Raw genomic sequence first — 15,889 nt, 5'->3', positions numbered from 1 at the left:
GACCAGATGTCCTGATTTTATAGGGACAGTCCTGATATTCAGGTCTTTTTCTTATATAGGCGCCTATTATCCCCCACCCCCGTCCCAATTTTTCACACTTGCTATTTGGTCACCCTAGTATGAACACAGAACAAAAAGACAGTCCCTATCCCAAAGATTTTGCAAACTAAGCTATAGTTTTCCAGAAACTTAATATGGCACATCATGTTAACTCTGCCAAGCTGCTTCTACTGTGTTTCATGGTATATATCTTATAACATAAAGAGGCATCTAATAAACAATTTATTTTCCCAGAAAAACAGGAACACAAAGTACTACACATGTGCAGCATGGCTGAGTTAACCTTGATGTTGGGCCATTAATATTTGCATTTCCTGACACCTTTTATTTTAATTCTATAACTTGAATGTTGCCTTCATAGATTTCTTTACATTTATTATGCAGTACATTAGAGATCTGACCCAAATGGCACAATGTCCATTAAGTATTGTGTACGCTTAAACAAGGTAATGTGGAAAGAGAGATTAAAAGGAGACAGAATAAGAAATATAATAAGAAAAAGGCATTTAAGAATGAAACTTGTATGTAAAAAAGGGGGTGATAGTCTCAAATTAGTGTGCCTTACCTACTGATCAACCTGTCTTTTGGAGCTCTATAAATAAAGTAGGAATTAAACAACAAAAACAAAAAACAACTAAACTCAGAGGTGATAGCATTGTATGCTGATTTTTGTTAGGAAAGCAAAGCAAAGTACAGTTTTTCCACTCACTGGGCAGATTGATTATAGAGCTTCAGAGGTTGGAACATGAAAAACAAAACTAATAATTTTAGACTGTACATAAAAACAAATACTAAGCACTATGTGGCGCATAAGGATAAATTACTTTAGCTGTTACAAGGAAAAAATCTTCTTTACCTAGGGATAACCAAAGACCCTGTCTTTACAATATAAAAAATGTGTGATTTGTAATCTTGTCTTCATAAAAAACAGTCTCCATATCCACCAAATAATAAAAACCTTTAGTGGCAACATTGCTACTGCATAGCCTCATGAAAAATGGCCCTGTTATTTAGAGTACAAGACAAAACAAAAACATCACGTACACTGACATCTTAGAATCAGACCATCAGCCTCTTTTCTTGAAGAAAAATAATAGCATGAAAATGCAATTTCCAGGCTTGATGATGATAATGTGTAGGGGCAGATGAACTGAATGTGGTAGAAATGTTTGTTCTCTTGCTTCCTGTATTGGTGGAACATGTATGATGTCTTGGGGAGGTGACGCACACAAGGGCTTTGGAGGAAGGGGCTAGTGGTTCTTTGAGTAGTATCCCTATGGGTGCTCCATTGGAAGTGTGCTTGTGTCCCTTTGCTGCTGGTTGGAGAATTTCTGTAGCAGTGTCCATTAGGTCCACACATGTGCTATCCCTCTCCGTGCCCCGCCATGAGGCTAACCAGTGCACGTGACCTAAGCCCCCTCAGTTCCGGAGCCATTAGCAGTCTGTTTGCAATACTTAGCTTTAACATTTTTATTACTTAGTTAGTCTCTTCGGTCTTAGTTGTAGCCTCTTTCTTCTTTTATTTCTTTTTTTAAAAAAACAACCCTTTATTTTTCCCCTTTTTGTCGGGGACCCTGCCCCGCAAGGGGTATCCCAGTTCACCAGGCTTCAAGAAGTGCCTTTCCTGCGAAAAGGCCATCTCTGTAGCAGCCAAACACTGCCGCTGCATAGGTTGCATTGGGGAGGGCCATGTTCCACAGAAGTGTGCTCTCTGCTCAGACCCAGATCTCAAAAGGACAGGGAGTTGAGACCGAAGACCATCTTCATGGAGGCAGCTCTACAGCCTTCCCTGGATCCTCACTAGGAGTCACCCAGAAGACATGAGTCTTCCCCCCAGCCCTCAACATCCAAAGACCGTGGGCAAAATAAATCAGCAGAGAACCCCTCTCGTAAGGCATCAAAAAAGAGAGCGGTGAGTCCAAAGTGTGAGCCCTGAGCTAGCCACAAAAGATCTCCGGCACACTCCGGTATCTTCAGTACTGTCGTCACCGAGATGCTTCAAGCCCGGTTCCCATGGCTCATAAAGATCTGATGCAGCAGGTACCATTGACGTGCCTAAGGACCTGATGGGCACAGGCACCAAGCCAATGGTAGCGATGGGCAAAGATGGGAGTGGAGAGCACTCCAGTAAGAAGATGCTACCAGTACTCGTAACTTCAGTACTGTCATCTGGGCCCAAGAAGCAGTGAGAGACAAAAAGGCATCCTTTAAAAAGTTAAATCCTAGTGAGGAAAACAGAAAGGAGCATAAAATCTGGCAAATGAAGTGTAAAAATATAATTAGGAAGGCAAAAAAAGAATTTGAAGAACAGCTAGCCAAAGACTCAAAAAGCAACTCAAAATGGCAGATTAAATTCAATGTTGATAAATACAAAGTAATGCACATTGGAAAACATAATCCCAACTATACTTATAAAATGATGGGGTCTAAATTAACTGTTACCACTCAAGACAGAGATCTCGGAGTCATTGTAGATAGTTCTCTGAAAACATCCACTCAATGTGCAGTGGCAGTCAAAAAAAAAAGCAAACGGAACTATTAAGAAAGGAATAGATAATACGACAGAAAATATCATATTGCCTCTATATAAATCCATAAGCCCACATCTTGAATACTGCATGCAGATGTGGTCGCCCCATCTCAATAGAGATATATTGAAAATGGAAAAGGTTCAGAAAAGGGCAACATAAATGATTAGGAGCAATTAATAAGATGGGGACTTTTCAGCTTGGAAAAAGAGATGACAAAGGTGGGATATGATAGAGGTCTATAAAATCATGACTGGGAGTGGAGAAAGTAAATAAGGAAGTGTTATTTACTCCTTCTCATAACACAAGAACTAGGGGTCACCAAATAAAATTAATAGGCAGCAGGTTTAAAAAAAAAAAAAAAGGAAGGAAGTATTTTTTCTACACAATCCACAGGTTTACTTGCCAGAGGATGTTGTGAAGGCCAAGACTATAATAGGGTTCAAAAAAGAACTAGATAAGTTCATGGAGGATAGATCCATCAATGGCTATTAGCCATGATGGGCAGGGGTGGTCCCTAGCCTCTGTTTGCTAGAGGCTGGGAATGGGCAACAGGGGATGGATGCCTTGATGATTACCTGTTCTGTTCATTCCCTCTGGGGCACCTGGCATTAGCCACTGTTGGAAGAAAGGATACTGGGCTAGATGGACCTTTGGTCTGATCCAGTATAGCCATTCTTATGTCATCGGTGCCCCATCCAGCACTGGAGCAATGGGTGCAGGTGAGATCCGCAATTCCCTCTGTACTACCAGTGGCACTGGGTCAGTTAGCACCGCTGGAATTCTGGGACTCAAGAGGCCCCAGGGTATCTGACATACCAGAGTCTCTTCATCTTAGCACTGGGGACTTCGGTACCGAGTCCTCTCTGAGTACGGGAGACTTCTCTGGTACCCTGCCATGCTCCTCCTCTTTCTAGTGGAAAATCGGGGCTTGTCTTCACTACCTGCCTGGATCGGCGGGTAGAAATCGATCTCTCGGGGATCAAATTATCGCGTCTCGTCGGGACCTGAATCGATGCATGTACTCCACCAGCTCAGGTAGGAGTAAGCGCCGTCGACGGGGGAGCTGTGGCGGCGGTCAATTTGCCGCCGTCCTCACAGCGAGATAAGTCGGCTTGGATACGTCGAATTCAGCTACGCTATTCGCGTAGCTGAATTTACGTATCTTAAATCGATCCCCCCCCTAGTGTAGACCTAGCCTCAGATAGTGAGCCTGAGGAGGTCATTTCCCACTACTCCTTCCATGCTCCTTATGATACTTGGTATCAAGAGGCTCCTTGGGTATACCCTCAGTTGTCCCCACCCCACCCCCCGCACAGTATGGCCACGACTGGGCTCTATTTCACTGCCCCAATGGCCATACTGGGATCCGTGGGCAGCATATTGCCCCCACGATTCTCGGGCTTCCAGCCTCAGCTCTTAGCCCCCAAGACATTCTCCCTCAGCTGCGGTGTCCAGAACCTCCAGAAGAGATCACGGGGGACAGGAGGGCAGACTTGAGGAAGAGGTCACTCGAAGGACAAACATCTCTTCCTCTTCCCCAGATGAAGTAATCATGCACCCACCACCATTCCTAGCCGGTGACTTCCAGCTCTTTCAAGACTTGGCAAAAAGAGTTGCAGACACCACTGCAGATACCCTCGGAGGAAGTCTAGGACACTCATCACCAACTCCTTGATATCCTGCACTCTTCCTTCTCTTCCAGAATAGCTCTCCCCATCAATGATGCTGTCCTGGACCGTGTAAAAATTATGTGGCAGACATGAGCTCCGGTGATGACTACTTGTAAGTGGGCTGATAAGTATCATGTCCTAGCTAGGGAAACGGAATTTCTTTCCCACCCCATTCAACTCTGTCGTTGTAGATGCGGTAAATTCCTGGGGCCCTCAGCACCAAATGAGATCCACCTCCTATGACAGGGTCTGGAAATGCTTGGACCTGTACAGGAGGAAAGCCTACTTCTCGGCCAAACTGCAGTTTCAAATAGCAAATTATCAAGCCTTAACGGTGAAGTATGACTATGTCAGCAGTTTTATTGATCAGCTCCCCGGGTCTGTGTGACCAGTTCTGAGCTATCATCCAGGAAGGACAGCTAGTAGCCAAAACAATGCTCTATTCAGCCCTTAATGCAGCCGATACAGCATCCCAGTCCATCTCCACAGTGGTGGCTATGTGAGATGCGTAATGGTTACACCTTTCCAGCTTCCTTAAAGAAGTGCAGATGATTGTTGAAGACCTTCCCTTTAAAGGCACTAAGCTTCTCTTACCTGTCCCTCCATACTCTCAAAGATTCCAGGGCCACTCTCTGCTCATTAGAGATCTATATGCCTGGACAAAAGAGAAAATTTAGTCCACAGCCCCAACAAAAATCATGTACCTCTCAATCCCGACTCAATGCTTTTACGAACTTCAAAGAAAGAAATCTAAGTTTTCTAGGTGCAAATCATGAGGTTCATAACCCTCCATGTCACAATTGTCCACTTCCAAATACCAATTTTGATGTGTTAGTCCATGTTCTGCAGCTCCTGGGAACATATAACATTAGACTGTTTTGGAAATCGTTCATACCACGTATTCCGTCCACTTCACCTCTCTCCCCACAACACCCTTCCTCATCCTTCTTCAGGGACCCTTCTCACGAGAGTTTACTATGACAAGAAAGAGATCGCCTCCTCCAGTTAGGAGCCATAGAACCAGTTCCTCAACATCTATGACGCAAAGGTTTGTACTCTCGCTATTTCCTAATACCCAAGAGGAAGGGAACACTCAACAAGTTTGTCAAAGCTAAAAAATTAAAAATGGTCACTCTGGCAATGATCATTCCAGCACTGGAACAGGGAGACTGGTTTTTGGCCCTCCTCCTTCAGGACATGTATTTCCATAATCCTACAGTGCCAGAGAAAATACCTCAGACTTACTCTGGGACAAGACCACTACCAGTACAGAGTACTCCTCTTTGGACTATCATTGGCTGCAAGGGTATTCTCCAAAGTCCTCTCAGTAGTGGCTGCTCACTTTCACCCCCAAGGGTCATGACCTACCCCAGCCTGGACGATTGCCTCCTCAGAGCCCATTCCTTTAATAAGGCTCACCGGGTAACCAAATCCATAACAGACTTGTTCACAGAACTGAGCCTCCAGATCAATGCCCAGAAATCAACCCTTATCCCAGCACAGTACCAGGAATTCACTGGGGCCAACCTCAACCCGTTAGAGGCCAAAGCACGCCTACCACAGCATGGTTCTTCTCCCTGGCCATGCTCATAAACATAGTACAAACCTGCCCTCAGATATCAGCCATACACTGCCGCCAACTCTTGGGATATATGCATCTGGCACAGCAGTGGTACTTCATGCCAGGTTTCACATGCAATGTCTCTAGATGTGGTTCAACTCGGTCTATAGACCAAACAGACAGGCTAGACAAATCACTGTCTCTGCCCACCAAGGTCAGGAACTCCCTGGACTAATGGAAAAATCCAGCAGATGTTTGCAAAGGGATCCCCTTTTTGCAAACTTCCCTGTCAATACTTCTCACCACCAATGCATCACTGAAAGGATGGGGCACGCATCTAAATGACCTTACAACACAATGTAAGTGGTCATCCACAGAGGTATCTCTCCACGTCAACCTCCTCAACCAGTCAGGAATTCCTGCACCAATTTCCTCCAGCTGATCAAAGGAAAACACATGAGAATCCTAACAGATAATATAGCATGTAGTATTACATAAATCGACAGGAAGGAGCCAGGTTGCCCTCCCTCTGTGCAGAAGCACTAAAGTTATGGAACTGGTGCCTCTCCCACAAAATTACACTATCAGCGGCCTACCGTCTGGGCACACAACTCGATAGTGGTCAGTCTCAGTTGCAAGTTCTCACACAACCATGCACAGATGACCCATGCCTCTTGATACTGAGGGAGGCACAATCTAAAGTAGAGGACATGTGACTGCCCCACATGTCTCCTCTGCCCAGCAACCTCCCTGACCTCTGCGCAGTCTGGTGCTGCCTCACTTTCTCCACCCCACTGAGCTACCTGCAGGAGGAGGGGCTCTGTCCTTCTCCCACTGTGCCCACGTTCGGCTGCTCTTCCTCGCAGCTGGGCCCGGGTGGGGACTAGGAGGGAACTGCTTCTCCCACGGCTGAAGCGGACTGCTATGGGTTGCTGCTCTGTGCAATGTGGCAGCTGCCTGAGAGAGAGCCTGGCTGGGGAGAGGGTGGCCCGCCCCACTGCTCCCCATCCGGGCCTGGCTGCCAGGAACAGGAGCTGAGTGAGTCAGAGCCCCTCATCCATCCCAGTAATTTCCAGCTTGCTTGGCCCCTGTCCCTGACTCCCTGGCAGCCGGGCGGAGAGCAGAGGAGGCAGAGCAGGCCACTGCCTCTCCAGCCAAGCTCTCTCTCAGGCAGCCACCAGACTGCACAGAGCAGAGACCCAGAGCAGTTGGTGTGAAAAGTGGCTGGTCCCGCCCCTTCTGCTCCCTGCCCAGGCCCAGCTGCCAGGGACAGGGACTGAGCATGACGGGGGCAGGAGCAGTGGGAGAAGGACAGAGCCCCTCTCCTGCCCTCCTGGCAGACCAAACGGTAATGGGTGGGGAGCACTTGACCTCACATGTCCCCCCAATGCATCACCTATGACACCATGATGTTCTATAGGAGTGCAAGTTCAAAAAGAGAAAATGCCAGGCCCATGATAGTGATGTGGGGGAATTATTTGAGAGCTTTTGCAGAGTTTTGACAGATATAAAAGAAAGTATGTTGGCCATATTCTGCCTCAGCGAATGCAGTTGTATGGGTATTCCTGATGGCACATTTTGGCCATGTTTTTAGTTTTGCCTTCATTTTTAACATTTCTCACTGGAGTATTAGCTCTCACATGGATTGACCACAGCTTCAGCAGATGCTGCTACCTGATAGTCAGCAACTCTTATAGGGAACACAAAGCAGGTGATCATGAATTGTTTCTTTTCTGCACTCTGTCTTTAGTGTAGGAAATTTTTTCCTGAGTTTTATGAACTTTAGTTATCTGGTCTGACATGTAGGATAAGCCCCAGTAAGGGTTATAGGCCACTGAGAATGATTTACTTGGAGATAATTTTTTCCATTTTCCAGCAGTCTGACAAACAATTGTATGTAAAATGCAGAGATTAAAGGACATGGTAGTAACCTGCCAACAACTTAATCTCTCAGATATTTATTTGTTCTTTAAGATGCACACTAAATCTCTGTTCTTTGGAAAATATTTTCTGTTTGGGGGCATATATTTAAGCCTTATGGTGGCTAGAAGTCAGGAGATGTGGATTATCATTCCAACTCAGCTACAGATTCACTGTATTCGAGCAAGTTACCTAATTTTTCTGTGCCCATATTTCCCATTTGTAAAATGGGGATATTAATATCATACAGGGTTGTTGCGAAGAAAATAAATAGAAGTTTGTAAAGCACTTTGAAATTCTTGGATGGAAGGCAGTCTAGAATTGTAAAGAATAATTTAATTTACTTGCACTTATGGTGACTTGTTTGTTTCTGTTTGTGTTATAGAAACAGGGCGACAGCAATCACAGAATCATTTGGGCCATTTAGTGGGTCATCTAGTCCATCCCCCAGAATCGTGGTGGGATTTCTGGGCTGGCGATCATTTAGCTAATATTTAATAGTCCAGGAAGAAAGAAATGGATGAAAGAAAAATGTTTATTCCAAAATCTAGAGGGTGCCTCTTGGCAAAGCTTTATAGACATTTTTGATCAGTAACAAGAAATGGTGGGTTGACGCACCCCATTACTCCTTCCTAAACAGCCAGATAATTACTTTTGGCATTTTGACAAGTGTTTGCTGGAGTGAAGGTCAAAGCTGACAGCATATAAAATCTATGCTAATCTGCTCAGCTGGAGGAGACTCAGGTAGCTAATATTTTTGTAATTAGAAGTTGTGGAAACCAGTTTTCTTCACAACTTTGCACTGTGCTTAAATGAGGCAATAATACGGAGCAATTTAATTTGTCATAGTTTACAGGAGTGTCTGAATTGAGGTGTAGGAGTAACAGAGGTGAAAGTAAGCCGGTACGGGCCGGTACAGCATACCGGTAAGAAAGTGGCTGCCGGTACGGGCAAGTACACAGCCGACATTAAAATGCTGCCGTGGCAGTGATTTAAGCACCGAACCAGCAGGGCCGCTGATGGTTGGGGGAGGAAGGGGCAGCTGCTCCATGGCCTGATGATTTAAAAGGGCCCAGGGCTCCTGGCAGCGGCCAGAGCCCCGGGCCTTTTAAATTGCCACTGGAGCCCCGGGTGGCGCCAGGCAGCCAGCACTGAAGTGCTGGTTGAAGGAGACTGGCCCCAGCCCCGCCCCTTGTGCCTGTGGCCCCACCCCTTCTGGGGGCCCCGAGCCACCTCCCCTACACCTTGCCCAGGACCCCAGCCGCCCTGCATACCGGTAAGTCCTTTAAGTTACTTTCACCCCTGAGGAGTAGCCTACATTGTGAGATTAGAGAATTATGGGTAGGTATATTAATGTAACAGGGTTTGCACTCACCTCTCGTGGGTGCCACCTGGCCAAGTGCATGTGCCTGTACACTCTCTCTACCTGTTTGTCGTGGGTCTTCGTTGACTCAGCCCTCTGGCCAAGTCACACACTGTCTATCTGTGTGTTAAAAGACAAGCAAACTCCTTCTGGGATACAAGTCCAACATAGTTCTATCTCATTGTTCTCTGTAGTGTCTTTCTCAGCAATGCCCAACGGCTCCTTCCCTGGAGGCAATGTCTTTGCCCTCTCAGGGCCTTTCTGGCCCCAGCTCTTCAGCTGGGCTATTACAATTCAATTCCCCCTCTGGCATACCTCATTGTCCAGGCCACTTTCCCAGTGACTAATGGGGAGGTTGGGGGGGACCAAGGCCTGCCCACTACTTCAGGTCCCATTCCAGGGACCCTATAGATAGTAGCTGTTACTGTGTCCCTTTATCTAAGTCATGCTGCTGCTCCAATTTCATGGACCATTTCCCCACAGCCCTGCACCATCTTAACCCTTACCTCAGGGCCTTGTCCTGATGAAGTCCCTGCAACCAGTTCAGAGCTCCTTCTCGCCCTTCCTGGCTTCTGGAAGCACTACCTCATGCAAGGTCCCGCATCTCCCTTAGCCAGCCACATACCATCTACAAACTCCTCCAGCTCTAGCTAAGAACTGATCTCAGTGTGGCCCTGCAGCTCTTCTTATACCTGCCTGCTGGGCCCTGATTGGCTGCTTCCCACACAGACACTCTAGGCACCTCGGAGGACCTCTACACTGCCCTTTCCTAGGTATGGCTGGAAGGGGGCCTCAGGGCCTAGTCCACCCCCATCACACACCTCCCACCTCAAACAAGATTGAAGTGGTGCTCTTGCAAGCAGGGGTGAAAGCAACATTAAGCACTTACCTGTATGGGAGTCTGGAAGGAGTGGGGCCTTGGGCAGGAGGGCGGGGCCTTGGGTGGAAGGGGCGGGGCTGGAGGTCAGCCTTCCCCAGCCAGCCCATCCGCCCTGCCCAGCCCATGCCGTCTGGGGCTCCGGCAGCAATTTAAAGGGCCCAGGGCTCCAGCCGCTGCCACGGTAGCAGCAGCGGCAGCTGGGAGCCCCGGGCTCTTTTAAATCACTGGCCCCGGGGCAGCTGCCCCTTTTAACCCCCCCATCAGCAGCCCAGGGCCAATGAAGTTTCCTTCTCAGGCCTTTCTACCTGGAGAGTTATTTGTGGTAGTCTCTGCCTTCATTCTCAGAGTCTTTCTCCCAGGTCTCTCTACCTGGAGAGCTTTTAACAATCTTTTGCCCAGTTAGTCTGGGTTCCTCTCAGATCTCTGTCTGGAGAGTTACTTACAGTAGTCTCTTTCCTTGTCTGTCAGGGTTTCTCTCCCACTCCTTTCTACCTGGAGAGCTTTTAACCATCCCAGTGCCCCAGTTAGTAAGGGTTCCTCTCAGATCTCTTTGTCTGGAGAGGTTTTCATTGTTCAGGCTCCCTGTGTGCTCCTTCTCTTCGGAGCCAACCTATCTCAAAGATGGGCTTGACCAAAGTTACACTTTAGCCATGTTCTTTAGCCAAGGGGGAACTTCTTGTTTGGCTGACACTAGGAAGTTAACCAGGTCCTTGGCAATACCCTTATCTCCCTCACAGAAATATGAAGTTACCATGGCCCAGGGTCCCCCTTTTTGTAGGTAGCTCATACCATGCACATAACCCTCCATATTCAATGGCATGTCATAATTTACTATATGTGGGGCATTCAGCTTGAAGCCTTTTATCACCTCTAGAGTGGTTAACAGAGCCGGGATTTCCCCAGAAATAAACTCTTTTACTGTGGCCTCCTGATCTGGAGAGGAGTCCTTCTGTATGCATCTGCTTGTAAACCCTTCACAGTTAAAAATCTCTCTATCCAGGTTCAGATCCCTTTCAGGGCTTCCAGAGACCAGGGACTATACTGTTTTGCCCACTGCTTTCAATACCTGGTTTAGCAACATGCACTTTTGTTCTTTCCGTACCCATACTATTGTGTGGACAACATTCAGCAGGTTAGGATCGTTTTTAGCTTCCTTTTTCCTCTTTTTAATAGAGGTCTGGTTGTAGCCTTGCTCTGCCACTACACCAAGATCCTGGGGTTTTAGAGCCAGAGTCGGGTAGCTCTCTGCTTCAGCAGGCAGATATATGCCCTTGTCCAAGTCATCTTCCTTCTGTAGTGGCCCTGGTCTACAGAACTGCAGCCCTTTCTCCTTAGCCAAGTTGGATTTTGACACTGGCTGGACCTTGATCAGGTTTTGGAGCTTAGTCAGTTCCTTTGCAGCAGTAAGGACTGTTGTTCCGCTGTCTCCTTTTCAACTTTGAGATGGGTCAGCTCTTGCTCCCGTTTTACTACTTGCCCTACTATCCTGTCCCATGAAGAGCAGATCTCTTCCACTCCTGCCACTACCTATGTCCATAGTTCCAGGATTTCAGCCTGGTTCAATCAGCCGTAGCAGCCTTCTCTTCTAGCTAACTCCAGTCCCTTATTGTAGAGATCTGCTATGTAGCTGAGGGGGCTGGTGCCATTATTTCAGCCTCCGCTGTGCATGGGAGCTCAGTGTTCATGCTACAGGACACCCACTCCTTTGTTAACCTGCTACCTTCTCCTTTCGGGGGGCTTTCCTGGATACCCAGCATATCAATCAACCCACTGGCATCCAAACCAGCCTCGTGGTACTCTCTGGTTTTAGTCTCTGGCTCTTTTCCCAGTGTAGTAAGTTGCTCCTCTAAGACCTGCCAGGCCCTTTCTAGATCCAGCTTCTGTTGCTGGCTCTCTTTCAGCATTCTGCTCAATGAGAGGGTCTCTCGCTCCTGTACCTCTATTTCTGTATGGGCCCACTGGTCTGCACAGTAAGCACAGCATTCCCTCTCCAAAACAAGCTGATACTCCAACTCCTTCTGTCTATCTTTTAAGTTGGAGACTTCTTCCTCCAGGTTTCAGTTCAGCTCATCTCCTTCACAGGGTTCCTGCTCATCGTCTCTTGTGTGCCCAGTGTCTCCCTCACTATTCGGACACGTTTTGCTTTCCTTGGCCACCTCTTTACATTCAGCCACCAGCACCAGCTTCACCTTCTTAAGGGGGTCCTGCTTGGTCTGTCCCCTGCTGCTTCGCCAGCTCTTTCACCGCTTGAAAACATGTCCATTCTATTTCCTGGATCTGGGTCTCGTAAGCCTTCAACCTGTTATTTAGTTCATACCAGAGAGCATTCATCTGTTTCTGCAGGTTGTAGGGGTGCCTGGTGCCTAACCAAGAGTCCACGTCATTCTCTGAGCTCCCAGGCCCTGTGAAACAGGTTTCCCTCTGTCTCTGACACATTCTGTCAAGAAACCTTGCTGTCCCTCAGAGCTTCTTATTGGGGTCTTCTCCACAGGAGTCATCTCAGGGCCAATTATGGGGAGGCCTGAGTCTATGATAGTACCAGTACTGCCTTCCCGAGTTAGAGTTTTTCCCAGGACAATACCTTCTTATGTGGCCCATTTCCCCACAATGGAAACAATACCTTCTTATGTGACCACTTCCTCGCCGCCCTGCACTGTGTTCACCCTTACCTCAGGGCCTTGTCCTGATGGAGTCCCTGCAACCAGCTCAGGGCTCCTTCTCGTCCTTCCTGACTTCTGGCAGCACTACAACATGTAGGTTCATGTTATAATCATATTATTTGCAGTTTTGTTGTTATTTTTTTAAAAGAAAAGTGGGGAAGCACCAACAAGCTAAAGAAAAAGAAAAACAGCATTGTGAAGGTTCAGAGTTCACACAACCACCAAGGTTGGTGTACTTTTTCTGAACCTGCTGAGCTTGCAAAATTGGGCTGGAAATTTCACAAGAACAAGCTTTTCTCTTGGAAGTCCTATTACCTCCTGACTCTAGTAGGACAGTGGTACTATATGAATGGGCTCTTTTATAGAGCTGGTCAAAAACGGGGGGCAAAAAAGTCAAAATTGTAAAGTGATTTCTATTTTGCAGGGTTCAAAATATATTCGTTTTGTTTTGTAGGAAAAAATTTCAACACATGTAACTGATAAAAAAAGTAGTAAAAATATTTAAAAATGGAAAATAATCTTTTTTTTCTTGAAAAAAAAATTGACTTGCTCTACTCTTATTGGCTATTTTAGCACCTCTTCTTCTTGTCCATCCTAGGATGTACAGAGTTGGAGGGTTTTTTTAAACCAAAAGTTTTGAAACTCAAACTGGATTTTTTGTTTTTGTCAGGAACTCAGGGATTTCACTTCTAATTTTACCTGCACCAAAAAATCCAAACTTTGACCCCAATCCTGGAATGACCTACATGTGTGCTTAACATATACACTGTGACCTTGATCCAATGCCCATTGAAGTCAAAAAGAATTTTCCTACTGACGGCAATAGGCCCTGGATTGAATCCTTTAAGCACCACTGACTTTATTGGGACTACTCACTGTATATAACATTAAGCCCACACACGAGTCTTTGTAAGATCAGGGAATTTGTGTGTGTTCTTCATTAAAAGGAAAACTTTAAAAAAACAAAAAACATCTAAGAATAATGCTTGATCATAAGAGGTGCTGAGTGCCCCAGTCCTCATACACAGGAGATGCTCAGTGGGTTTTTGGGTTTTGTTTTTGTTTCCTACACTGTAATAAATAATATGCAACACAATTGGGGAAAGTAAGTTATTAAAAACTAGAGTTTGCCAGGTAAGTCTGTTATAATTAGTTTGACCTGTTCTAATGAGTGATTATTAATTAATAATTATAGCTACTACTAATAATTTGTTGCTAATGTTGTAGCATCCAAAAGCATTAGTTGGGATCTGGATCCAATTGTGCGAGGTGTTTAACAAACACATAGGAAGATACTGTCACTGCCCATTAAGTGACTGAACACTTGATAGATGTGTTTGAGGAACACTCTCATTTATGAGCAATGCTTTACAGGTTCTAGGATTAGATTTTGTTGCTTCTTAGCAATGAACTAGATATAAGCTGCTACTTTGTTCTCCAGTTGCTTGTTAATAGAATTTGGATTCCAACTCATACATAGTACCTTGAAAAAACTTTTACCTAAACCTTTTTGGCTTTAAATGTCATTCAGAGCATGTTGGTAAGAAAGCAGAATAAGAAATAGAGATGTGTTTTGTAGGAAAAAATTTCCCCACAATGGAAACAACAGAGCCACAGCAAACTTGGACTTTAATTGTGAAACAGATATTTTTTACTACTATGGAAATGATGATGGTGCTTTCTGATAAGCAGTTGGAAAATCTTATTTAATTGTTAAGGTATTGCTGAAAACCCAGAACACAACTGATACTGGAGAATCTGTGTATTTTTCCTTCTTTTTTTCTCTTTGAATATATTTTGTGGATTACATTATCCTTTGTGACTTTTCTTTCCTTGGCATTTTCCCTCTTCAAGGGACTCACCAGAAATTCATCTTCTTAGTTCATTGCCATTTAACAACTCGATGGTATATTCTCAATCCATGTGCAGAGATTTAGCTGTGAGATTCAGATTAGCATTCATGAGAAATGTGCACCTAAAATCCTCCACACTCTAGGTATTGTTATTGCTTCTGGGCTGTAAAGTCAGACATTTGAGTTGGAGTGTTTAAAATAAAATTGTTTCCCGTTAAGAACTGAGAATCCAACTGGACATTATTTTGACATTAAAATATTTCACTTCATAAATCTGTACTTCAAATTAGGAAATCAACCTGCTCTATTACCTGTTATTTTATGTCACAGTGTGACTTTTTTCCAAGTTAGGTTATTTGCAAAGCAAGGTTGGTTATGGTTAGAAAAACTGTAATAAAAATTTTGATATGAACTGTTACTTAAATGGCAATTCCATTTTCTTAATACACACAGTTCTTTTAGGCTTAAATATTGGTATGTGATGGTAAACTGAGACTGCATTAATTGAACTGCAAAGAGCCAAATTCTCTTCTCAGTTTCACCAGTGTAAATGTAGATCAACTCCATTGACTTTTATGGAGTTGTTCTGCATTTATCAGTTCCACATGTGATTCAGCCACTCTGTGCTGCTCCCCTTTCCTCTCATGTCCCATCCCCAACCCTTTTGCTTCCTGGCAATATGTAGGAGAACTGTAGGGCTCAAAGTCTGGTAAATTCTGCAGAACTCAAGTGGGGTTCAGGCGAAGACCTGTAAAAAAGAACTAAAATACTGAGTAAATTCTGGGAAATCCAGGTTACCAACAATGTAAATATCCATTTCTATGTGTGGAACTATTGCAGAGAAGGGAGTTTATTTTCTCCAATAATTTGCTATAATTAATATTGAGACAAAGTTTGCATATTTGTTTAACTCGGGTGGGCAAACTACGGCTCGCGAGCCGGATCCGGCCTGTCAGGGCTTTGGATCCGGCCCATGGGATTGCCCCCCATGGTGCCGCGGGTCCCGCACCACTCTCAGAAGCTGCCGGCACCACTTCCCCAGGGCCCCTTGCCTCCAAGCACCGCCCCCCGCAGCTCTGGGAACGGGGAACCGCGGCCAATGGGAGCTTCGGGGAAGGTACCCAGAGGCGCGGCAAGGGCAGCGTACGCGGAGCCCTCAGCCCCCTCAGGGGCCGCAGCGCTTCTTGGAGCAGCGCGGCGTGGGGCCAGGGCAGGCATGCAGGGAGCCTGCCCTGGTCCCGGTGTGTGCCGCTGCCACACCAGAGCCGCTTTAGGTAAGTGGTGCTGGGCCGGAACCCGAACCCCACCTGCCCCCCGCCCCCCAACTTCCTTCCCTAAGCCCCCTGCCTGCACCTTGCACCCCTCCTGCACCCCAACTCCCTGCCATGAGC

The 15,889-nt window shown here is 46.0% G+C and overlaps 1 protein-coding gene across 2 annotated transcripts in view; it reads left to right on the top strand.

Moving 5' to 3' along the window:
• Positions 1–15,889, top strand: part of PTPRN2 (protein tyrosine phosphatase receptor type N2) — a 942,968-nt gene that overhangs the window by 478,647 nt on the left and 448,432 nt on the right. The gene's annotated exons all lie outside the window — the stretch shown is intronic.

The sequence above is a fragment of the Chrysemys picta genome, chromosome 2, assembly GCF_011386835.1.
Source record: "Chrysemys picta bellii isolate R12L10 chromosome 2, ASM1138683v2, whole genome shotgun sequence".
In the NCBI taxonomy this organism is placed as follows: domain Eukaryota; kingdom Metazoa; phylum Chordata; order Testudines; family Emydidae; genus Chrysemys; species Chrysemys picta.
The sequence above is the reverse complement of the archived record's forward strand: the minus strand, read 5'-3'. Positions and strand labels throughout refer to the sequence as shown.